Here is a 27827-nt window from a genome sequence, read left to right on the forward strand (position 1 = left end):
AAAAGATTCTTTGATTCATTAGTGATGCGAACTTGCTTTATATTTTGAAACTTTCTATTTATTCTTCTTTTTAAAGAGGTGCCAACTGTTACGGTTTGTCTGTAATTTTCAGTTTCTTATTTAATAATCAATTCCTTCACAGTAATAGTGAACATATAAGCATATATTTTAATATTAGTATTACTGTATATAATTATATATTATTAAACATAGACTATATAAAATTAAGTAGATTATTTGGAAATTTCTATAGATTATATATGTTACAGTGAAAGATTGAAATAAAGAGAATGTCGACTTTCTCTGGTGAATGTCCGAAATATTTCTTATATCCTATTTGATATTAATTTATACATTATTCGATTATTACATTTATTCGATATTTTAATATCTGATAAGAATAGATTAAAAGAAACATCACTGTTCGGAGTTCCATTCTGGGAAGTGGCACTTGACCTTAAAAAACATCAGTGTAGGGTATACCGGGCAAATGTACACCAAGCACTTAACTATACCTAGTATATATTTCGGACATTTACCGAAGCGACTATTTGATTGTCAAAATTCACCGGTGTAAGTCAACAACCTAAAATTTCGGTCATTCACAGAAACATATATATTATTGTAATACTTCTAATTGCTGATATCTAGTTAGGAAAGTTGGCACCCCTCTTCTATCGATTTTAAGTTTTCTTTACTCTATTCAAAAATATTAATTTGTTTTTACTTTGTTTTATTTCTTATAAATGTGTTCTGGTTTTTAATATTATGACTCTTGATACTATGGATTTTTTAAAGTGTTTTCTTGAGATCAAAGCTATGCAAATCAGGATTAATAATTGTTAATCTATTATTATTGAGCTATTATTATATTCCTGCAGTGCTTATAATTTATATTATATTTACATTATAGTTATCTTCTCAAATACGTTTGTAATATTTATTTCTTTTTTTTAAATAGAAAGCTTCTAGAAAATGTGATTGTTGGCTAAACATTCAGATTAAGAGTTCATTACTACTCATAGACTAATAAAATCGGATTAGACTGTTACCCTAATCGTAAAACCCACTCAAACTCTTGAAACTAACTTCCTTTAAAAACTCACTTCCCTCCTGATCACATTAAATTAATCAAAACTGATTCCTTAAAGAATTAATTATAAGAATGATTTATTGATTTTCAATTGGTTTGGTGAAAATGCTGAAAAAAAATAGTTTTATGTGGGCTACATTAACACAGTTTTATGCAGCATAAAAAATATGGAAAAGCTGATATACATAAAGAAAGAAAAGATTTCCAGCTATTTTTCACAATTAAAAGATTTTACTACGTTTTTATATTTTTTCCTGTGCAACTAGCCAACTTACATAGTTCATAGTTACATAGTCAATAAGAACTAAACTGAGTTCTAATTGAGCATATATAGTTCTAATTGAAAGAGTTGAGTAAACTTCCTGCGCAACAAGTGAAATTATATAGTTTTCAATTACGTTTTGAAAGAGTTGAGTAAACTTGGTACCCACAATGTTAAGTTTACTGAAGCTAAAATGTCGAAATTTTCTTTCAGAAAAATGTCGAGTTGTGAATAAGGAAATTTACGCAGAACAAAATATAATTTACACATTGAAAAACAAATATACAACTTCAAAGACTTTGTCCCAACTGTTTTTTCTAATCAATAATTCAAAAAATTTAATTTCAATCGAATTTGAACTTAATTGTAAAATATTTTAGGATAAAATCATTTTTTTGTTACAGTTACGTGTTTTTTAAAATACATTTTAAAACGACGTTTCATGTCTTGTTTGTTTGCATTCATCTACATCTCTAATCAGTAAATTTTTAATTATAACAACACTTAACTAAATCAAGCAAAGCTGACAAAAGTTTTCATCCATTAGCAAACAAAAGAATTGATATATAAATTCGTTATCTGTCTTAAATTAAAACAAAATATTGATCTAAAATTTACAAGTTGGCACAATAATTTTGTACAAATATTTCTAATTAATTCAAGAACAAAATTATTAAAAATGTAGGTCTTATTCAACTTTAACATTTTTAAATTCTTAATCTTTATTGTTCTTAAAGAAAGAATCAACAAAATTATTTTGTGCTCAATGAAATGATTATTAAAAATACATTGAAAAATAAATTTAAATCACTAATCATTTCTTTTATAGACGCGCTATTAAACATTCATTAAATTTTTCAATCATAAATAAGTTTGCGAAATATCATTAAATTTAATTTGATTTATTTAGTGATTATTTCAGATAAAGTATTGCAACCTAAAAAAAATTTTAAGAGGAAAATACTGATCTTTTTTAATTTTGCTCTCAGGTTGAGTTCAATTAACAATGTGTAATCAAAGAATTGGTAAAGAACAGTAATGAGTCCAGACATAACATGCAGGAAAGGTAAAATAGACAAATATTTTTTCTAGAATTTTATACAAAATCAAAAATGAATTTTTGCCTTTTTTATTTGGCGTTCCTTTGCGATTGCCTGGGTTCCCCAAATGATAAGTCCAGCCCTGTTCAAATACAGCAAGGATTTGCCATTTTATTCATAAGATTCTTCCTAGCTGCCTATTGGCAATCATAGATGAGCGGTCTACCTATATTATTAGTCTACGAAAGAACTCTTCTGTATGTATAGCTAACTTAATTTATTCTGTTTTGTGCCATACATAAAACAGAAGGTAAGGTAAGAAGGTAATATTTTAGGTAAATAATGGATAATGGAAAAATTTTAGTGCCTTCTGAGTTTGGAGTTCAAAAAATAAAAATAATAGAACACACAATAAGTAGATAAACTGATTATCAAAGGTTATTAAAAAATAAACATTTAATCACATACGTTTAGCAAAATCGAATTAAAGAATAGCGATTTGTCTTCGAAATTTGAATTTATTTTTACAAATATGTTATATTTAAATTGCAGTGTTATCAACTGCCACAGATAACGCTTAGAAATACTTAATTGAATGAATTTCTTATTCTCAAAATTTAAGGTAGAATAATTGTTGTTGACTATCATATTCACGACGTCGGTAGTCGTACGTCTACTTTTTACTCTTTAAGAAACTGTTGCTCAATATTTACTATGTAGATTTGATTTTAATCAACTATTTCTTTTCAGGTGAAACTAATACGTATTTTAGATTTTTTCTAGTTTATTGAAGTTTATTGTCTTGTGTTCTCCGATTTTATTCGACTGGATGAATGGCTTTTTGTATGCATACACACAGATAAAGACAGCAGGAAATATTTAGAAAATTTTGCAAGATCGTCTTTTTGGGTAAGTTTAACAATTATATTATAATGAATTTATAATGATTTGAAAATATTTTCTTTGAAAGTTGATGATGGCTTAGAGGACAGCGCATTTGCATTCCAATGAGCTGAACCGAGTTCGAACAACAGCGATGGCTGGTCGATGAGAATTCCTCATCCGGCTGGCATCGACCACAGTTCTGACGTAAAATATCCTCAGTGGTAGACGGATCATGGGTTAGAGTCCCCTTGCCGTCAACGCTAACTGTGGAAGGTTCTCGTGGTCTTCCCCTCCATGCAACGCAAATGCGGGTTAGTTCCGTCTGAAAAATTCTTTACGAAGGCAATCCAGGAGTTTCCTTGTCTTCTGGGTTGGGTTTAAAATTACAAGACTACGGAGTTGAACATCAGTAGTTGTGAACCCAAAAAATTTGGATCGGCTGTTCAAGGGCGGTGATAAAATAAAATAACTAAGAGGAATTTTTATTTACTATTCGAATAAAATCTGTGACTTAAAGCATTCTCTGGATAGACGTGAAGCACAATGCGAAAAATAAATTTAGACTTAACCTTCTGAATAAGTTTAGATTTAATGATCGGATTTTCACGTCGTGCGACTCAATCTTAAAGCATGGTGCTTAGCGTTTTTAAAAAGTGCTAGAAGGTGCTTTATTTCGATTTTCGTTTCTTGAAAACCCTCAAAGGTGCTTTTTTCATTGGGTGTTTTTAAAAAGTGCTTAATTTTCCCTTTTCAAAAATGAGATTTTTTTTCTTAACTATGTCGATTTTTGCCACGTATTATGCAAAATCGTGCTTTTCATATAATTCTATTCACCGTTTTCACAATTCATTCAACCACAATCGATTTCGGCGCACCGTCGGTCCATAGCGCTAATCATTTTTAAAGAATGAAAAGACTTCCTCATGGGCGTCTAATGAGCGGTGAGATTATTGCACCCTCATGAGCAACTCTGTTGCATTTTGCAAGATATTCTGGCTTCATTTTCCACCCTCACCGAAAAAATCTCTCCATCATTCTATAATGGTTAATATAATCAAGAAAATAGTTATTTGTCGGAAACTAGTTATTTTATCATGATCATGTAAAGTCTTTGAAAATTATTTTGCATTTCGCTAATGTATGTAGTGATTAAAAATATTTTTGCTGCTTAAAAAGTACTTAAAAGGTGCTTCTTTTTTGTTGAGAAATATCGCTACGCACCCTGTAAAGGTTCGAGAATGAAACTACATATATATATATATATATATATATATATATATATGCTAATTAATTAATGCAAATGATATATTAGTTACAAATGAAATACGAAAACGTATTTTCTTTGAATAAAAATGCCTTTTTTTCATCACAGATTTGGATTTCTGACTCTCAAAATATAGTGGGGGGGGAAGAAACCAACCTTAAAGAACACAGGGACTAACCATATTTGTGCTCATGGACTAAAGCCCTGAAAAAGTTATCCAAATGAATATCTTTAATAGGACATCTGAAAAAAAAAACTGCTAGCGGCTGATCTCAAGGAGGTGTTTTATGACCATTACTTTGGAGTCGGGTATTAAACAGTCTAATAAAACATTTCAGCTATTTTACTCAGGGATATGCAAATGACATTGTCATACTCATCAAGTCGAAATTTTTGGTGGTTTCCCATTGATGTACCAACATAATCTTGATAGAAACCATCAATAATTCCATCATGAACCATTATATTTTTGATGTTAACCAACATAAGTGACCATCACCCCAATGTAACCATCCCAGGAATTTGGACTGATTTATGATGGTCCAACATAAGAATAGCAACTTGTTTTGATGGTTTGTTTATGTTGAACCATCGGAAATTTCGAACATAGTTGTTGGAACGATCATGCAGCACAATCCCCTCAATGTAGGAATTTGGACTGATTTATGGAAGAAAAAAGAAAACAAATGGTTTTGATGGTATATTCCTAAGAACTAACAAGAGTTTCCATTTAACGGTCATGGAACTATTATGGACCATCACGGTTCATCATGGATGTTGATTCACGAGAATTATCTTCATGATTAACCATCCTAGTATTCAAGTAATATTTTCCATCATGAAATGATAGAAGTTTGTTGGCATATAAAACACTATGAACACAGATTGGAACATGTTAGATGATGGTGACCATCAAATGATTTTGGACCATCATGAATCGCACTGAAACCAACATAAATCATCGAAACTTTTCAAACTGGTCATTAATAAATATTTTTCAAATAAGGTAAAGATTTTCACATAACTTGCAAAATGCTATGTAAGCAAATGGCGTATTGAAAGGAATCCACAGTTGACCACTCTTGTACCATGCACTCACAAAATAAAAAGGGATTATTTTTTCACCTAAAAAACTGCTAAAAGTCCAAATCAACATTGCCTCTAAAGGTTTTTGTCTAATCCTTGACCAAAATTCAACCTTGGAACAAACATGTTGGTTGCAAAATTAATCAATCCAAAGAATGTATCTTGATGTGTCGTGCTTATAACTGAAACAACAGGGGTTTATAACCGAAAATTATGAAGCAAAAAAATAAATGAACCATCCCGAATAGTTTTTAGGAAATCGAATTAAAAAAGAGTCGTATTTTAAAAATTTGATTTCTCGGGAACTATTTGACCTATTTCATTCAAATTTTGTATTTTGCCGTGTAAAATTATATTTTCTTTATAATGATGTAAAAAATGTTATACTTTGCAATATAAAAATTTTTCGACTAATATTAAATAAATAATAAAATATAATAAATATTTATTATAAGTTATATTTTGCATAGAATTATCTTTGTATAAATGAATTTTATAATTGTTTGGTAAAGATTTATAATTGTCTTTTAAATATCTCGAGATATTGATAAATGCACAAAAAGTAAAATAAACATTAAGGGGTCTAAATTTTGGAGCACTCTCCTGACCTAACTATTGGGACCCTATTCCTAGATCCCGTTAGCTGAGACGCGATGGCTCAAGAAATAGAACGTTCGCCTTCCAATGAGGTGAACCAGGTTCTAATCCCAGCAATGGTAGGAAGGTACGAATCCACATCCGACTTGCAACCGACCACAGTGCTGATCTGAAATATCCTCAGTGGTAGACGGAGAGTTCCTTTGCCGTCAGGCTAACAGTGGGAGGTTCTCGTGGTCTTCCTCTCCATGTACCGCGAATGCGGCTTAGTTCCATCAAAATGTCCTCCACGAAGGCAAATTTCTCCCAATACTTGGTCTAGGAGTTCCCTTGTCTTCTGGATTGAGTTCAACATTACAAGGCTACGGAGTTGAACATCAGTAGTTGTAAACCCAAAAATTGGGTCTGCTGTTCAACGACGGTTATAAAATAATATAAAATAAAATTATCCCCTCTATTTTGGAGGTCTGAAATTCGAATCCGTCAGGGAAAAAAAATATGTTTATTCATCGAAAGTACGTTTTTGTGTCTAATTTCTTATCTTAAAATATCGTCTGCACTAATTAATTAGCATGTTTGAGATAACACCCTCGAACCATTAAGATTGAGTCCTAGAACGTGAAGATCCGACCATTTGATCAAAAGTTATTCCGGATTGTCCGTTTTTTTATTTTGCGCACTGTACACATCAATAGTCAGGCCTGCTATCACTTGCGCTTCTGTGATTCGGTGGTGCAAAGTGGAGCAGAACTAAATTTGTATTGGTGCCTGAATACAAGTGGTTTTTTAAATATAAATGTTTTTCTTTAGTTTTATATTTTATCTACAAGATAGTACTCTTTTCTTTGGTTAAACTATGTTGGTAGCTCTGCTATGAGAATATAGTTGAAGATAAATGATTTCTTCGATTTATTAGGATATATTTAACAATTAAAATTTAAGACAATGGAAGCTTATTTAAAGATTTTATTTTGCACTTCAGTATTAAGGTTCCAACTCAAAACACTGAAGTTACTGAATAGTTTCACAACTATGATAATACAGAGCAATAGACTACTTTTTTCAATGTATTGTAGTGTGTCTACCACTACAAAAATACAATGGCAATTCAATAGTATATCAGATATTTAAACCCAATTCTATGTTGGGGTACCTTTACATACATGAAGGCTGACATTGTCGGTAACTCCTTTCCCCACATTGGTGACCTTCGGACTTGATTTGAACATGCCTACCTTGACAGTAACGGCCACTTCGATCTGAACACGCCTTCTTCGATGGATGGTTCGCATTGAACAGTTGGACTTGTTAGTCTCCATTGCTACTCAGTCTCGATCGCACACAACGTATAAACTCGACTGCTAAAGGACAGGAGCGACCACTACCGTGAACTTAATACAGCTTTCATGATCAGCTCAAAAGTACTGTGATCTTAATACAGCTCTCCCGGCTTTTCACAAAACAGCAATAAATCAACTAGTGGTATCCATTCATTGAATTCTATAACAGTTATGATTCTGGTTGGGGGAGTACTTCAGTGTGTCTATCACTGCAAAAATACAATTCACTAATATATAAGACATGTTAACTCGATTCTACGTTGGGGTACCTTTTCGTAGATGAAGGTTGACATTGTCGAAAACTCCTCTCCACACAGTGTGTTTTAAAACAATCCGATTGTTTTTCTCTTTAATTTTTAAATATATTTTTTAAATAAAGAATGTTCTGAATAAGGAACTAACTATTTTTCTTAAAGATCGAAAAATGAACGAATGTATGAAAGCAGTGCAATCTTTCGTTTTCCCATTACGAATTGAGTTTAATTTTCTTTTCTTTCTAGAATCTGAAGAAAAAGATTACCAGTAAGTTGTCAGCTGACATTCATGAATGAAATCAGTGAAGAGTTAGTGAGTATTTTAGGTAAGTTTTAATTAAATTCAAGAGATATTTTACGTGACGATCACAAAATGGCTGCGTACTTTTCTACGTTAATAGGTAAGCTCACACTTGTAAGGTAAGGCACTTATTTATTTTACATGGTACGATACTGGATGTAAAGTCTCATTTATTACTGAAAAGAGGTAATGCATTTTTTCTTTGAATAGAAAACAAAATAAATTTAATTCGTTCTTTTTAATTATTTTTTTTCGTCGGTTTGCCGTCGGCTCGCAACATGCGCTCGAGGTTTTCCCGCTTTTAAATCACGCGCGACGAATTTCGATCGATCGGGTTTATCATTATTTCATCATAAAGCGTATTCCGTCTCTTTTTTTTCCTTTTTAACTAATTAGAATTTTTTTCATCGAAGTTCTGTGTTTAAAATTTTTTCATTTTAGTTTCTATTTCGTATTTAGTGTGTTCCAAACTTTTTCTTCAAATGCTTATGCTCCAAATTTTTTTTATCCAGTATTTATGTTCCTACATCTTTCGTTCTATGTTCCTGTTACTAAATTTTTCGTTCTTTGTTTTCCAAATTTTTTCATTCTGTATCGGTGTTCCAAATTTTTTCACCTTGTATTAGTGTTTCCAATTTGTTAACCCAGTGTTTGTGTTCCGCATATTTTTCAACCATTGTTTGTGATCTTTATTTTTTCACGATGTGTTAGTGTTCCAAATTTATTCATCCCACTATTTTATATTTCTGTATTCTATTCTATATTTTTTTACGTACTGTTTGTGTTCCAATTAATTCCTTCCAATATGTGTTTTTTAATTTTTTCTCTGAGTGCTTTATGTGATGTTTAAATGCTTTGAATGTTTTCTGTAGTATTTTCAAAGTGTTATTCGATTGATAAATTATTTGTTCAAGTACATTCAATCAATTTTTTTTTGAGAGGCACCATCTTTATGTATTTTTACGTGCGCAATTCTATTTCATATTTTCTTTATGTTCTTTATGTTCTAATTTTTTTCATCCAATGACATTATTTCAATTTTTTTATCCAGTGTTTGTTTTCCATTTTTTTTTCATCTAGTGCTTGTGATCCAAATTCTTTCTTCCAGTAATTGTGTTTCAAATTTTTTCATCCAGTAATTTTGAACCAGGTTTTTCCGTCCTGTGTTTGTGTTTCTAATTTTTTTCAACCTATGTTCGTGTTCCAAACTTCTTGTCTTGTGTTTCTTCCAAATTTTTTGTTCATTGTTTCTGTTCCTTTTAGTTTCGTACGTTTGTTCAATTTTATTCCATATTTTTAATTTTGTTTGGATTTTTCATATTTCCAATTTTTATTTTTGATTTTTCAGGTTTTTTTTCTTTTTTAATGTTTTTTATCATTTCCTATTGTTTAATTGACTTATTTAGTTTTTCTTTTTAATGTAGATTCCATTTCTTTCAATATATGATCCTTTTTTTTAAATTTAATGTGTGTTTTATTTCCACTATATTTTCAGTTCTTTTTATATTTCCCTTTTTATTTCCAGCTTTTGTGCCCGGTTTTTTATTCCAAGTTTGTATTTCGTTTTTATTTTCATTGTATGTTTCAAACTTCCTTTTATAATATGTATTCAACTTTTCATTTTTCAATATGCGTTTAAATTTTTTTCTTTCAATGTGTGTGGCAGATTTTTCACTCAACGTGTTTGTATTCCAAATTTTTTCATCCAATGTTTATGTTTCAAAATGTTATGTCCCTATCTTTGTATTTGAAATTTTTTCGTGCTTTGTTTGTTCTTGAATTTTTATCGTTCTGTGTTTGTGTTCCTACTTTTTTCGTCCTGTTCCAAATTATTTCGTACAGTGTTAGTGCTCCAATTTGTTTGTTCTTTGTTCCTGTTTCGAATTTTTTCAAACTGTGTTCATTTTTTAAATTTCTTTATCTAATGTTTGTGTTTATATCTTTTCATCAGGCATTATGTTTCGATTTTTTTTGTTTATCCTGTATTAGAGTTTCAAACTTTTTCATCTTATTTTTGTGTTCCAAATTTTTTCATTCAGTATTTGTGTTCCAATTCATTTCTTCCAATGTACGTGTTGTTTAAGTGTATTTTGTATTTTTTAAATGTTTTCCTGTGTCTTTTTCAGAGTGTTTTTCAAAGGTTAATATTTTCTTTCCAGTGAAGTTGATCAAATCCATCCCTGTTTTTTTTTAAAGAAGTTTTTCGTTACATCCATTCTCTTTTTATATAAATCGTTTTGTTTTCAGAGTTTTGTACTTTTTGCTTCAGTTTTTTTTTCTGTAATTATCTTTTCCAATTTTGATTTCCTCATATTTTTCCACCATTTTCAAATGCTTTCCACTCTTATTCATAGTGTTCCAGCTTTCATCTTCTTTTCTCTAATGTACCCTCTGCTTTTCAATGAGTAAGATTCAATCAGTAAGATATATATAAAAAATTAAATCTGCGTTTTTATATCCTATATGTGTTTTGTTTTCGTTTCCAATGTACATGTGTATATCTTTTTTTGGAGTTTTTTTTTCTCGATGTTTTTTTTGGCGTGTTTATCTTCCAATGGTTTTTTCAGTGCTTTTTTTCATATTTTCGAATGGATGTTTGTTTTTCGTATTGGTGCACCACTTTTGTTCCCATCTCTTCCATTTTTTTCCAATGCGGGCTCATTTTTTTTTTGCTTTATAAAATTTTCGTTTATGTGCATCTGATCTAGTCCATTTTTGTTCATGGCCTTATTTGGTTTTCATATTATTCGGTTTTGTTTACGGTGCGATATTATTCTTACACAGATTTAACTTTTTTTATTATTAATTTCTCAATTTGAGTATATCCATTTTTAATCTTTATTTCAAGATTTTTATTACTTTAATTATTTTATTCTTATGTTTTTCTCATTTTATGATTTGACAAATTTTTTTAATTGATTTAGATAAAATTTTCCTATTTTTTTTGAAAGGATCCAGATTTTAATGTGTATTTTCTTTTTGTTTCTTTTTAGCAATTTTGTTCCTCGTTTCTTTTCGAGTGTATCTGATAGATTTTTTAATAATGTTTTTAATTATTTTCTTTGTTTTTATCAGATGTAAATTAGTGTTTCATCTTATGTATTTTTTAGCTATTTCTTTTCCATGTGTTTGTAAGTATATTGATTGCTTCCGACCATGTTCCTTGTGCTGTGTTTCCATTACTTTTAATATCGTTAACTTTCAGTTTTTCTAATTTAAACTTTTTCTATATTTTTTGAGACCTTTAATTTGTTTGATATTAATCCTGTCTCTCTAATCCAATGTAATTCAGCTTTGTAGGATATTTTTTGCTCAATAGGGTGACAAATAAGGAACAACCGGACAAAGTGGGATCTGTTTTGCTGATTGCAACTTCATGTGTAAGTAAAATTTAATTTCTTAGAAAACTATTTCAAATCTTGTAATTAATTTCAAATTGCAATTGCTTTTATTAAATTCAACAATGCTTGTAGGATAAATTTCAGCTCAGTAAAGTGACAAATAGGGAACAACCAGATAAAGTGGGATCTGTTTTGCTGATTGCAACTTCATCTGTAAGTAAAATTCAATCTACTTTGTAAACTATTTCAAATCTTGCAATTATTTTCAAACACACATCTTGCTACGGTTTTTTTCCTTTGTTAACAGGCAATTTCTAGCTGTTTAAACAAAGAGTTATAAATTGTATAATATGTGATTTTAATACAAATTCTAGTACGAGGAATAATACATTATATTAAGATACATATGTACGGTGCTCAATATAAAAAATGGGCTACCCTGAATTACTTTTAGTCCAATGATCATATGTTCAAAATCTTAGTAGTTAAAGGGAGTGACCCCAAAATATATAAAATAATTAAGTGCAGACGATATTTTAAGTTACGAAGCCCAACGCAGAAACGTACTTTCTCAAAATACGCGAAGCTTTTTTCCTCCGAGGAATTCGGATTTCTGAACGCCAAAATCTAAGAGGAATAATTTTGGGAAAAAACATAATTTTATTTTATAAACTCCTAGCTTTTTAATTTTGAACCCAATCCAGAAGACAAGGGAGCTTCTGGATCAAGTATTGGAAGAAATTTGCCTTCGTGGAGGATTTTTTGATAGAACTTACCCGCATTTGCATTACATGGCGAGGAAAACCATGAGAAACCTCCCACGGTAAGAATGACGGCAAAGGTTTCCGTGATCCGTCTACCACAGAGGATATTTTACGTCAGCACTGTAGTCAGCTGAAGCCTAATGCGGAATTTGTATTGACCAGCCATTGCTGGCAGTCGAACCCGGTTCCACTCATTGGAAGGCGAGAAATACGGTCCCAATAGTTTGATCACGAAGGTGGTATTATTTAATAATAGTCGAAATAATTTCGATTTTTAAGGTATAAAATTTTTTTCATCTTTTTAAAGAATGTAATTTTACAAAGCAAAATATGACATTTAAGTGAAATTGGTCAACTAGTTCTTGAGAAATTGAATTTTAAAACAGTAGTATTTTTGAAGCTCGATTTTCCAGGAACTATTCTACTACTTCTTTTACATTTTGCTTTTTGATATGTGAAATTGCATTCTTTGTAATGATGTAAAAAAATTATACCTTACAATTTAAAATTATTTGACTATTAATAACCAAAATAAAAAATAATAAATATTTGCTAAAATTGATTTTTTTGTATCTTTAGACAAAAGAATTTTATTATTGTGTGAAATTTTTTTTTCATGTTACTTAAAAATTTCTCTAGACACTGCAAAATATGCTTAAAGTAAATTAATAATTGCTTCAAACTGTGCACCGTTCTCTTAGCCAAACTATCAGGACAAATTTTTTTCCAGATTGCGTCTAATCCCTATATTTTGGGAAATAGATATCCGATTCCGTTGTTTATTCAGAAAAATTACTTTTTTTTGTCTCTTGTCTGATTTCCTAATATAGAATATCTTCTGCACTAATTAGTTCCCCCACAAACCATTAAAATTGAGTACGTAAAAATCGGATCATTAGATCAAAAGTTATTAAGAGTGGCACTCTTTTTCTTTGGTCACTGTACCTGCGCTCACAAAAATAAGCGAATTCTAATACGATAAAAAGTTAAAACTAGTTTTAAGTCATTTATGATCTAGAACTTAACCTCCTTTCCCTTTTTAACTGGTTGAATCATCCGGACTGAGCCATGGTGGCTCAGGGGATAGAACGCTCGCTTCCAATGAAGTGACTCTGGTTCGATCCCAGTGATAACTGGTCAATTCGAATTCTGCTCAGTCGGCACGCACAAACCTCAGGGCTGAGGGAAAATATCCTCAGTGGTAGATGGATCATAGGTTAGAGTTTCCTGCTGTCAAGCAAACCGTGGAAGGTTTTCACGGTTCTCCTTTCCATGTAACGCAAATGTGGATTAATTGCATCAAAAAGTCCTCCACGAAGGCAAATTTTCTCAAAATACTTGATCCAGGAGTCTCCTGGTCTTCTGGGTTGGGTTCAAAATTAAAAGGCTACGGTGTTGAACATTAGTAGCTGTAGACGCTAAATTAGGTTGGCTGCTTAATGACGGTTATAAAATCATTCGGACTCGCCATAGACCTGAAAAAGCACCCTGGACCCCAGCCAAAGCCTTCCTTAAAAGTGGGGCCGTTTGACTCCCTGCCCTTTAGAACAACAACAACAAAAATGAAGCATTTTAAATATTCAGTATAATTTTTAAGCGTATTTTGTCGTAATTCATTTTATTTTTGACATTATGAATATAATATTTAAAATATTATTATTTAAAAAATAAAATACTTAATTAGAATTTTATTTAATAACTAAGTTGGAGGCTACGTTGTGCGTGCTATTTGAATAAATATAGGGAATTTCACCTTTAGCGTAATGCACGTGCATGAAATTCTGAGTTAACAATCGTTTGAGTCTACAAACCAGGGCCTCACATACAAAAGTTTGAAACCAAATTGAGTAAATATCCGTAGAAATCAAAACAATAAACTAATATTTCGTAGTTCTTCCTCCTTTTCTTACGATTCAAAACTTTCCTCACTTGTTCCTTTTTGGTCAATGCCAAGGTTGTTAACGCCTTTTCAAAAAAAATAATGAAACTGGGGAGTTGTCACTGTGAATCTTGAAATTATGGTCCCCCTAGATTAATACATTATCTGATCAGATCAAATTCCAAAACTGTTTAATTCGAACTTGCAATGTTTTATTAATATTATTGAATTTTCTCGCACAAAGTGTGCACTTACTTTGAAGATAAAATGCATCGAATATGTTGGGGGCTCCACAGATTTCCTGGACTTATTGTCATGAATTATGACACCTTTACAGATAAAAATTATATTTTAGTTGAAAACAGTTTTCATTTAAGACTTCAGACAATGTCGGTTTAAACTCATAACAATGTATGTCTTACTGTGAATGACAGAGATTGGTGGACTTAAACTGGTGAATGTTGACAATCACCTAGTCTATCTTGTTAAATGATACTACCCGGCCTACATTTGTCCGCTTTATATCCTACATCAATGTTTTATTTTAAGTTTCAATGTTTACCCTATATTGAAGTTTTCTTAAGGTTCGATATGGATTTTACCGGTACTCCGAACGCTGATGTGTCTCCTAATCTATCTTCAGAAGAGATCTTAAAATATTGTATAAATATGATAATATCAAAGAATAAATATTAAATAGGATGTAATTAATATTTCGGCCATTCACCAATGTGACTAAGTGATTGTTGGCATTCACCGGTGAAAGTTGACATTCATCATTTCAATGGTAAAAACTTGATTTCGACGATTTTTCATTCATGGTAACAACTACATTTCGAAAATAGTCTGTAAAAAAGCAGTTGCAGTTAACTACATTTCATTTTTATTTTATAACCGTCGTTGAACAGCCAACCTGATTTTTGGGTTTACGACTACTAACGTTCAACTGCGTAACCTTGCAATTTTTTAATCCAATCCAGAAGACAAGGGAGCTCCTGTATCAAGTATTGGGGGAAATTTGCCCTCGTGGAGGATGTTTTGATGGAACTAGCCCGCATTTGCATTACATGGAGAGGAAGACCACGAGAACCTTCCACGGTTAGCCTTTCGGCAGGGGATCCGTCTACCACTAAAGTAGGTTGACATTCACCATTGAAAGATGACATTTTCTTCATTTCGGTGACTAACAGTACTATAGGCATTTCAAAATTTCTTGCTGATTCCGAATATCATTGGTTTTATTGAGCAATTAATTTTTTAAAAAAATATCTTTCACTCATCAGTTTCTAAATGTTAAAATGCGTCACTCAGTGGAAAATTTATGACATACATTTCTGTTTCATTTGTTGCCTAACAATATAGCCAAACATTTTGTTTACCGGTAAAGTTGGCATATTGATTGAGTAAAAATGCGTTAAGAAATGCTTTGGTTTACAATAGTTTAGGTACTTCAAACAGTTTTAAATGTCACTTAAAGTTGGGAAAAAATAAAAAATAATTTTAAAATCAAAATAAACTAGTTGTTGGTACTAATAAAATTCAGGACTAAAAAATTTCATATTTTAATTTCTTACAATAAATTCTAAAATAAACAATGTTGACTAATAAGTAAGTACTTTAAATTTAAATATAAAATATTTAGCTCCCTAAGGAATGTTTAATATTTCTTATAAAATTTGAAATCGAGTTATGAAGCGGAAGTAGTAAGGCAGTATTAACTAACTCTGAGAGGTTTCCCACTTTATGCAACGCAAATACGGGCTAGTTCCATCAAAAAGTCCTCCACGAAATCAAGTTTTTCCCAATACATTATCTGGGACTTCCCTTGTCTTCTGGATTGGGTTCAAAATTACAAGGCTAAGGAGTTGAACATTAGTAGTCGTAAGCCCAAAAATTGGGACAGTTATTAAAAAAAAAGAAAGTGTAGTATTAAATTATTGTTTAATACTGTAATTTTATACTTTAATTTGTTTATATTTGCTATTTTTTTACTGTTAATTTAATACTGTTTGTTTGTCTTGAGATTTTTGGTATGTTTAATTTTGTCTGATTAATAATGTTATTTTGTTTACATTTGTTATTTTTTTACTGTTAATTTGTCTGTCTTGAGATTTTCTAAAATTTATTTTAATTTTGTCTGCAAAATTCGCAGTGGATGCAGCTTAAAATTTCTTTTAACCTTAATCATGCAATAATGTAAATATTTTTCACAACCTAAAAGTGGACAAAAGTATAGTATTAAATTACTTTAAGAAAATGCTGCTCACAGTTAATTAGCTTAGGTTCACGTATTGATGTAATTTTGTCAGAAAAATGCATTGACCTTCTAGAATATTGGCTGTAAAATGTCTCTCTCTTATAATTTAATGTAGTTTTGGAAGAAAAATTTTATATTAGTTAGAATGATTATTGATAATTATTTAGGTTTTATTTATAACTGATTAACAAAAAATTGGAGTGGAAGGTTTTGTTTCTGATTTTCATTCAATTATACTTTCAATGTAAGTATTTTAAGTTTGAAAAGAAATCATGTCAATCATCTTCAGGTTGGCAAATTTATTGTTTATAAGTTTTTATTTAATTTGTTTTATTGAATTAAAAGATATAAAATATTTTAATAGTTATACCATGCAGAGTAATATAAGAAAAATACATTAAAGTTCTATTTCAGTTTGTTTTATAAGTTCGTTTTTGCATTTTATTAAAAGTTCTGAATTCTTATTTTCTGCAGTAAACTATATTTTTCTTTCTTACTTTTTAAATTTGTGGAACACTAATTGAATGATATTGTTACAAATTTTTTAAAATTTTCTAGTCATAAATTTTTAAAGTTTTATTGCAATGTTTTAGTTTCAATTATGCAATACATATGACAAATTAAAACTTGAATTAAAATTGCTTTTTGGATTATGTTTTAAAACTCCTTTACCAAAATTTTAATAGCTACGCGTTATAAAATTTTTTCACCCTACAAAGCGGTAGGATGTGTAATTATTGAATAATAAAAAATTCAAGTGCGTTACTCTTTGAAATCGATTTATTGTTCTGAAAACTTCTTTTTAAAGATTATTCCTCTTTAGTTAAAAAAAAATTCAAGAAGTTCAAAAATTATAATTTTAGGTAATATTAGTTCACTATAATATTCCTTGTATTTTGTTTTTCTTGTAACAATGCTTAACTTTCCCTTTTTTTTAATAAACTCATCTGTTACTTGAACTCTTAAAATAGTTTTAGCATTTATTATTATTATTATTATTATTATTAGCAAGTGGAAAAGTTATATTATTGTTAAATGGAGTTTGACTAAAACATTTTAATGTGTTAACTGTTCCAAATAAAAAACAACTAATTTCATTTTTTTTTCTAATCCTGGATCAACTATTTTAAGTAACATATAATCTCTTAACTTTCTAAGTGTAATTTATTTTGAGTTAATTTGGAAACTTTTCATTTTTTTGGAAGTTTTTTTTTGTAGTAGTTTTCAGTTTAAAAAAAAAGTAATTTTGATTTATTTTAATTATTGTTAAATGTGATTCATATTTTTAAGGACAGCTTTATGAATTTCTTACCATTTTGAAACTTATTAATTTTCAGGGAATAATTCAAAAGTGCCAACTGCATGGAATGATACTCATGAAAAGCTTCTTACCTTTGAGTCATAAAATAATTGTGAATTCAGAAGATAATTTAAAACAAATTGACGTAATGAAAGGTAATTTTTATTTTAGCAAAATTTTTTAACTTGAAATTTTATTTTTTGAAAATTTTGGAAGATTGATTATTTTTCTTGACTGATATTCTTATTTATTTACTGTTTTAATACTTATAAGTAACAAACTTTTTTTTTAAAAAAATAAATGTGTAATATCTTATTTTCATAGTTCGTATCTGTATCAAGTTATAAATAACAATAATTACTTCCTTAACATTAACATTTGTTTTAGACTAATTTAAGTTGAGAAGTAAGTTAGTAATGGCAGTATAAATCAAATTCTAAGCAATTTAAGCAATAGTTCAAGATCAAGTGCTAATTTAGGAAGTTTTTACCTTATTGAAATTGATAATTTGCTAAGAATGAATTGTAAAACGTAAAATTATCAAGGTACTCAGTTTATTAACATGTTAAGTTATCATAGTTTGGTAAATGAAAGAAATAAAAATTCATATTCTAATTTATTCTTTCTTTTTTTTTTTTTAGTTTGATCTGGAAAAAAATTTATTCCTAATCTGGCTGCAGGAAGACCATTAGTAAAATCTAGATCTGAGCTGATGGTATTTTTTGTTTTATGTATATTTTTATATTAGATTCTTTATTAAATAAATATTTATGTAATATTTAAAAAAAGAAACATTAATTAATGCGTGATTTTTTATGCAAAACTACTTATTAATTACAGTGTATCAAGTTCAAAACGGGCATATGCAAAAAGTAAAATTAACGTTAAAGAACCAAACATTCGACTGCTTTCTATTGGGATCAGATTTAAGAGATGTCCTCCTTGAGTGTTAAGATAGAAAGATTATTTAAAGACGTTTTCGTGACTGAATTTTCTGTTTTAAATATCGTCTATACAAATTTCTTTGCATAATTTAGATCGTTAATAATGTTAATAATTCTAAAGTTATTAACATTTTATGTTAGTACTGAAAATCCAATCATTAGGTCAAACATTTTTCAGCTGTTACTTTCTTTCTTGGGCCCAATAAAACTTTTAGCACTGTAACTTTTGTTTTAGATTTGTTATATTTGTTTACAGTGAATAAATAAGATTTTGAAAATAGAAAAGTATTTAGTAAAAATCTTCAAATTAATCGTTTTCTAGTTTTTGAATAATTTGTTTTATTTGTTTATAACAGGCATAATAAAGTAAGAAAAAGTAATAGTCAAATAAGAATCTATTTCAGTTTGTTTGATAAATTTTTGTTTCTACATTTTATTAAAACTTTAAATTCTTATTATCTGCAGTAAACTGTATTTTTCAGTCTTATCTTTTAGATTTGTAAAAAACGCACTTTTATTGATAGATATTTTTACTAAATTATCTGTTGACAAGTTTGTAAGGTGTTATTGCGCTGCTTCAGTCTATATCATGCAATATATATGACAGATTAAAACTTGAATCAAAATCGCTTTCTGAATTATGGATTAAAATTCATTTACAAAAATTTTATTAGAAAGACCTTGTAAAAAAGTTTTACCCAACAAAACTGTAGGATGTGTAATTATTGAATAATAAAAAATTCAAGTACGTAAACTATTTGGAAATGAGTTATTGTTCTTTGAGCTTCTTTTTAAAGATTATTCCACTTTAGTTGAAAACAAATTCAGAAAGCTCTAAAATTATAATGCAAGTAATATTAGTTCACTATAATATTCCTTGCATTTTGTTTTTCTAATAACTTAAATATCCTTTTTTAATAAACTCATGAACTCTTAAAACAGTTTTGGCATTTATAATTTTTTTTAGCAAAGAGAAAAGTTAATTTATAGTTAAAAAAATTAACTGGAAAATTTTAATGTCTTAACTGATGAAAATAAAATACAACTAATTCTATGTAAAAATTAATCATTTTTCATGTAAAAATTAAAGAAGACAGAAATCAGTGGATATGAAACAATTTTAAGTATCGAAGAACGTGCATACTGTATCACAGAGTTATTTAAGAGCATTTCTTGTTTATTTATTTAGTTTTTTTTCCTTGCACCAAAAAGATAAATTTAGCTGAATTTTTCATTTATAGAACTTGAAGAATGAAGTGCTTGTTGATGTTATTGAAAAAATATTGGGCCATATTTCTAAAGAGGTAATAAATTATTCTGTAACAAAACATAGTTAGTTTAAAATTTTACAACATGTCTTAGTTAATTTATCAATTTTATATGAAGTAGCATTAAAAAATTAATAGAAGATCTATGAACTTATTACTTTCTTTATTATAATGTTACCACGTTTAAAACCTTTTGATTAGTTGAATTTGATATTTTTACAATTTTACAAATTATTCCTTACCTGGACGTTTTCTGAATATCATTTCTATGCCGCTTTTCCTAAAAGTGCAATGCCATCATTTCTTAGATATTCATAAAACAATGTTGAGTTATTTCAAAATTTTTCATTGTACTGGGGGATTGTTGAAACAAAATGAGGCTAAATTCTTCTTAATTCAAAATTATTTTCTGCCCAATTTATGATTTTGTTTTCCCTTCAAGAGTACATATAAATTTTTTGGAAATAATTATTTAAATATTTTTTTTTTAAAAAGATGGAGAATTACCACCGTAAATAATGTCTGAAAAATATTTTAAACTGATAAGTAAATTTTTTTATAGTTAACTGCTTTCTTTAAGAAATGCTTCAAGGTGTGCTTTGTTAGATTGGTAATTCTTTAAATTTATTTCTGTCTGAAAGGAAAACTTTCAAGAATGAAGAAAAATTTGAAGATTATTACTTAAGACTGAAGTGACTAAGAATTATCAATCTAAATAATCTCTTTGTTAATTAAGTTTGGGTGCTCTAGTTAATAAAGTTTTGTTATATTGTAAAGTTACATACACACAAATGCATATATATATATATATATATATATATATATATATATATATATATATATATATATATATATATATATATATATATATATATATATATATATATATATATATATATATATATATATATAATATATATATATATATATAATATAGCACAATAAATTAAAATAAAAAGGAGAAAAACAAAGAAAATCAGTAAGTTTTATTTACTGCTCCTAATCTGCAAGTACATAGAACTCATAAAATAAGTTCAAAATGTAGAGAAAACATGGAAAAATTTACAGAATAAAGAAAAAAATATTTAAAATAAATTAATAAAAGTCTGGGAGAAAAAAAGATATCTCTTCATCAGCTCAGACGATTATATCCGCGAAAAGGAGTGCTTTCTAATATTGTATCAATATAGTCTATGCAAATACATCAATACAATAGTGTGAGGAGCACTAAAGAAATAGTGGATATAGTCATGTGACTATATCCGTCATTCTATACTTTATTTTTTTACCCCCGGACTTTTATTAATTTTTTTCTATCTTTTTCTTTAAAATAATTTTCTTTTTTCAATATTCTGTAATCTTTTCCATGTTTTCTCTACATTTTGAACGTTGAGCAAAAATTACTAAATGTAAACTAATTTTTAAGAATAGCTCTTAATATATATATTTATATGTATATATACACACATATATTAAACAGCTATTTTCCAAAATTGGTTTATATTTTGTCATTTTTGCTTTACAGTTATTCTTCTTAGAAAAATAATTCGAAACGCAGACAAGGTCTTAAAAAATGTTGCATGATATTTTATACGAGGGAAATCATCATTGCAAGTAGCTTCTTTTATAACTGCACCATACCAGTTGAGTTCTATAAAGTTTTCTTTGTATAGTTCAAAATTTAGTACATATGATATAAAATCCTCCTGTTTTTAAAATTGTGTTCTATTTTTTATATAACCTTGGATCAACTATTTTAAGTAAAATATGATCGTTTAACTTTATAAATTTAATTTATTTTGAGTTAATTTGGAAACATTTCATCATATTTTTTCTTTTTTCTGAAATAATGTTTGTAGTAGTTTTTAATTTAAAAAAGTATTCTAGCTTTATTTTACTTATTATTAAATGTATTATTCGGTCTTAAGCATAACATCATATGATTTTAAAACTTATTTATTTTCAGGGAATAATTCAAAAGTGCAAACTGCATGAAATGATACTCATGAAAAGCTTCTTACCAGTGAGTCATAAAATAATTGTGAATTCAGACGTAATCAAAGGTAATTTTTCTTAGCAAAGTGTTTTTAACTTGTTGTTTTCTTTATTTTTAAAAATTTAGAAGATTGATTATTTTTATTGACTGATATTCTTATTTGTTTAACGTTTTATTATTTCTAAGTAAAAAACCTAAAAGAGAAGCCGTGTGTAGCATCTTATTTTCATAGTTTGTATCTGTATTAAGTAATAAATAACAATATTTAATTCCTTAACTGTTCTATATTTGTTTCAGGTTAATTTAAGTGTTTTTTCAAGAATGAATAATTATTTTCCCCATGGTGTGTAGTTTTCTTAAGAAGTACTTATTTTCAATTTTCGGTTTTTAAATTTTTAAAAGCCTTTAAAGATGATTTTTTATTGGGTGTTTTTAAAAAGTGCTTAATTTTCCTTCTGGAAATGAAATTTTTTTTCTTTGCCTTGTTGATTTTCATCACTTGATATGCAAAAGAGTGGTTTTCACGTTCTTTGCAACGTTTTCACTATTCGTTCAAACGCAATGCATTTTGGCGTACCGTTAGTAGTAGTATATGGGGGGGGGGGGCTCCAGGACACTTTGCCCTTTCCTCATATACTACTATTAATTTCCTATTTTATATTAAAGAAATTTAAAAAAGTACTATATTTTGCATTTTTATATGAAATATTAAACAAAATCAGCATATTTAAAAATTCTTATTTTTTATATTAATAATTTTTATTTTATTAATAATCCTGTATTTTATCTGACTTTAGTAATCAAAATTCTTATTTTTATAGTAATAATCCCTTATTAATAAAATTATCACGATTATTTAAAATATCGTTTTTTATTTTACATGTAATTCATAATCGTAATATTTATTTTTACCTTTAAAATCAAAAATATATTTTCCACTAATTATTTTTCTTATAGCTTTATCAGATAATTCACCATGACATTTCGAGAGATAAAAATCTTTCTCATCATTGTCTACTTCTAATCTAGCTGTAATAGAGTCACCGTATTTTGTATTTATTTTTCTCAGCGATATTAAATTATATTTACCTATCTCGAGTTCATTTAATTTGTATGTTTCAGCAAATCGTTTGAGGTCATTAAATTCTTCCATTTATTTAAGAACATTTTTTGCAATATAATTTCTGTAATACATACACTTGTATAACGAACATCCAGGTCCTAAAATTTTAGTACATTTAGGTACATCAATGTCAATAGATTGTATATTCAATTCATCTAATATCTCTTTTTCTAAAATACCTCCTTTATAAGCAAATGTACCACCATATAGTTGATATAGGTCATTTATAATCTTTAGAATCTTTAGAGGCTCTAGCTATCCAAGATGTAATATATTTATCATTTCCCAATTCATAAGTCCATTCTCCTAACATGCATCCCATTTCAATTTTATTGGTTCCGTCGTCTATATATACTACACTATCTGTATCATAATAAAGTACTTTATCTCCTAATTTATCTAACATTTCATATAATCTAATTCTGGCAGAACTAGTTGTAAAAGCAGCTATATATACATTAGTATTGAAGTTATTTTTTTCAAATTTATCTTTCATTTTATAACTCATTTCCACACAATCGTTGTTTAAAAAATTCATATTCAAATCTTTAATAGTATCATTTAGAATAATTCTATAAAAATCTTCAATTTCCTTCACATATTCAGTTTGCTTCATATTATTTCTTTGGCCAAACTTACCCCATAAAGAATTTAAACATATTTTAGCTATGAATCTCAAACCTGGATTTTCTTCAATTTTATCTAATTTAATATTTAATTTTTCCTTAACTACTTTTCCATACTCTTCTTCATTTTTGAAATTATTTTTCCACTTATCACAAGTTTCTAATTTTATTTTTAGAAACATCTTGACATATTTTCTAAATAGTTTATTCGATTTATTTTCGAAGTGCCACACTTCATAAATATTCAATATTTTATATCCTTTTTTAACAGCTAATCTGATCTCATCGGTAGTTCCAATAATGCGTCGATCGCAATCATCGTGTTTACATTCCGAATTTCTTATCTCATGACACATTTCGCATTTCTTCTTTTCTAAAGTTGTTTTGAAATGATTGCATTTTATTGTTCAGAGCAAGTTCTGCATAATGAAAATATTAATTTTTCTGCTTTATAAGGTAATACTGGATGATATAGTTTTCTGGGTGGAAGTACTTTACATTTGATTAATCCATACCATTTTTCATCATATTTTTTAGAATTAAATACTTTGATAGGATGACCTTTTGGATAGTTATCAAAATAATTTACAGTAGGATATAAAGAACATACGTCAATATATCTGCCTTTTTCATTTCATATTTTAATTTGGTAGGTTCACATCTTCCACCATAAAAAGCATCTCGGGGATTTAAAGGTTCTATAAAATCTCTCTTCCATTCCTTTTTCATGTATTGTTTCATAGCCTTATTATTATCAAAATCACACTCCCAGATATTTACCAATTCATAACCTGCTTCAATTATATTTTTATTGATCTTCTTATTTCGTTTATATAAATCTTCCATAAGCATTTGATTAACAGTGTTTACTTGTGTTCTAGTGAAACATTTGTTACATCCATGCCAGAAACATCCATTAAATTGAAATACTGTATTTTTATAAAATCCATCTACCTTGTAATATTTTTCACCTAATTGCAATTTTTTCTCTCCTCCATTCAAAGCATGACGTATATTAATATTTTCCTTTTTTTGATATGTAATCTAACCAAGCTATTGATTTTTTACTGTACTGATCTTTTTGAATGACATTTTCATCAATAGCTATTGTGTTTTCTTTCAAGAATTTATCTCTGTAAATGGCCATACATAGACCAGCTAAAGTTACATATTTAAACGGATCTACATTCACAGTTTCTAAGAATAATCTTCTTAATTCTAAACAACCTTTTCTTAAAATATCTACATCAGATCTGCAGTATTTTATAAATTCCTTTTGGAAATCAAAGGTTTCATGTTTAATGGAATCATACCATTTATCAAATTTTTTCCTGTCTTCATCAACCATATAATTATATCCATAGTAATATTTATCTGGATATTTACCAATATAATTTTGATTCTTTTGTTTGTTGAATAAATGAGGAAAATAACCCTTGGCCAGTTCATTTAAATTGAATGTTTTTGGAAATTTCTTGAGTGCACACATTGTAAAATTAATAGAATCAATAAACCTTATATTATACTTATCAGCTTTCATATATGCTAACTTATTTCCTTGATAAATTGTGAATATTTTTATATGTTTTTTAAAACAATACTTAGCTAAAAATTGAAAATCAAATCCTTTTCCATAATGAGCTATAACTGTATATTCAACGTGTTCCCCTCTAAATAACCATTCACAAAAATCGTTTTCATTTTTAAATTCTGTTTCGTTTCCATGAAAATGATGACATATAACTAGATTCACTTCATGAATTCCTGTATCTTGCTTGATTTCAACATCAAAAAATAAATATTTTTCTGTATAATCATCTTCATTTTTCACACCATTGTTTTTTAATACATTTATTTTTTACACAATTATCTTTACATACACCTCCTTTGCTTTTTTAATTTTTCATGAAACACTCATGACCTTTAGTGACCCACTCCCAACAATTGTTACAACGATATTCACCACATATATGTTCACCAGGGTCTCTGTCATCTCTATTAATATTTCTTTTATGTTTTTAAACATTTCCATAAAAGTTTACAAACACTAGGTTTCTTTGGAAATTCTTTTTTATGATTATCAAAACAATCTTCTCCTTTAAATTTACGGTTACATTTTTTACAAAATATTTCTTCTCCTTCACAATCAGATTCTTTAACAAAACACCTATCACATTTTAAAGGGCATTTATGTTGATTTGAACGTTTATAACCCACTTTACAATAATTACAATAATTATTCCTACCTAAAAATCCTGTCATTGATGTAATGACATCGAAATGATTTCTATTCTTATATATAAAAATACATGTTGATTTATAATTACCATTATATATAATTTCATTACCATTTTCTCTGCAAACTATATTGATCTGAATGTCTAAAAAATTTTCAAATATTTTAACTTCTTCTAAACTGCACACTTCTAAAGGAATTTTGCATATATCATGTAATTTTATAGCTAATGTTTTTTGTAAAACATGACCTTTTTTAAAATAAATTATTTCATTGCTTGATAATTTTTCAGTACATAATTTATCACTTAACAGTTCAGGATTTTGGATAGCTAAAGCTGTTACAATTGATCTAGCCAACTTCTTATCTAGCCAATATATTATCATCATTTTTTATTTGACAAATGCTTTTCTTTTTTGCTGGATCTGTTTCAGAATACATTTTTAAAGCCTTGTGTCTACCACCGTGAGGTAATTCGATGACATTAAAAACAAATATACATTCTGTTATATCGAGTTCTTTATATTCAATTTGGTTGGATAATTTATCAATGTATTCATTAAAAGCAGTTTTAGTTGACATCATTTTATCATGAAAAGGTACATTTAATTTGGGATTATGTATAATTACATCTACTTTTCCTATAATATTTCCAATAGCCCTTTTAAATATATTTCTTAAAATATTATAGTATTGTTCAGGTAAAATTTTAGATCCTACCACTCTATATTGTTTTCTATAAACTTTATATTTTTCAATATATTGACCTCTGAATTCAATAATTTTATAATCTGGTTTAAAGAAATTTTTAAGATTTACCTCTACTTTTACCTTATCTTTCATTTTTTGAGCATACAAAAGCATTTAAATTAGTTTCAATTAAAATATTTTTTTCTGCTTTTGGTATAAATTTACCATCTTTATATTTTAAATTATAAGAATCAAAAACTTTTTTTAATTCATTTCCTTGCTTAGGATATTTATTAAATAGTTTCATATAATAAGAAGCATCTAATCCTAAATAATCTGTTAAAAAAAATTTATAATTTCCTGTACTTTTGATATATGAAACTATTGATTTAATGATATTTGATTTTAATCTCTCAGGACAGGAATTTTAAGTTTAGTTATCAATTCTCTTAGTTTTTTAATACTGAAAGTTGAGAGTACATTACTCAAGTGTTGGAACTCCTTTGCTATGTTACTTATTTATAAGGAAGAAAATTTATAAATGCTTATTGTCCAATTCTTTCATACGTTGTATATGAAAATTACTTTTAAAATGTCGTTGTTTATGTGAATAAGTATAATTTTCTTCACATTTGCATTCATAATATGTATATTTTCTTTTGAGATCACAATTTATACATCTTTTAAATAAATATTTTTTAAATTTGTAAAATTCGTCAGCTGATTTCAAAGTCTTACAATCGCAACAAAATTTATCTTCCATTTATTAAATGGAGTTTTTATAAATACTTTTCTGTCTCTTTAAGAAACGAATTCCAAATTTCATCATAAATGTTTTGTTTTTTCGGACTACCTAACTTAATATTATTAGGAATATTATAATAATCACATATCTTTTTCATAAAATATTTATAATTTAAACTCTTTTTAAAATACATATAATCTAAAAATTTTAAAAACATTTCATCTGCTTCAACTGTAAAAACCAAGTTCAATTTTCTTTTTAACTTTTTAAAAAAACTAATTCTAGATGTGTATCTCTGTTTTAAAAAAATATCAAAATCATTTGAATCATAATAATATTTTTCTTCTTCCTTATCAAATGTAATTTTTAAATTTGAAAGGCTATTCCTTTTAATCTGATTAAATATTTCTAAATATTGACTTTCCATTTATTTACATAATAATAATTAAAACACTTTCCTCTCTGACCTTATCAGCGAGATGGAAATCGAAGAAACTTTTTTCATGCCTCTTTGCGGTAAAATTGACCGCTTCGTG

At 28.0% G+C, this 27827-nt stretch overlaps 2 long non-coding RNA genes across 2 annotated transcripts; both read left to right on the forward strand.

Annotated features, from left to right (window-relative positions):
* The first annotated feature begins 1814 nt into the window (after window positions 1–1814).
* On the forward strand, window positions 1815–17818 carry LOC147816032 (uncharacterized). The gene is made up of 4 exons (XR_015431599.1): window positions 1815–3304; window positions 8068–11502; window positions 11596–11676; window positions 17701–17818. It is a non-coding gene; the product is annotated as an uncharacterized LOC147816032 (long non-coding RNA).
* A 502-nt stretch (window positions 17819–18320) lies between these two features.
* On the forward strand, window positions 18321–22195 carry LOC147816033 (uncharacterized). The gene is made up of 3 exons (XR_015430995.1): window positions 18321–18378; window positions 19849–19911; window positions 21842–22195. It is a non-coding gene; the product is annotated as an uncharacterized LOC147816033 (long non-coding RNA).
* The last annotated feature ends 5632 nt before the right edge of the window (window positions 22196–27827 follow it).

Source organism: Parasteatoda tepidariorum, chromosome 2 (genome assembly GCF_982258835.1).
Source record: "Parasteatoda tepidariorum strain Cologne lab strain chromosome 2, Ptep-v5.0, whole genome shotgun sequence".
NCBI classification, from domain to species: domain Eukaryota; kingdom Metazoa; phylum Arthropoda; class Arachnida; order Araneae; family Theridiidae; genus Parasteatoda; species Parasteatoda tepidariorum.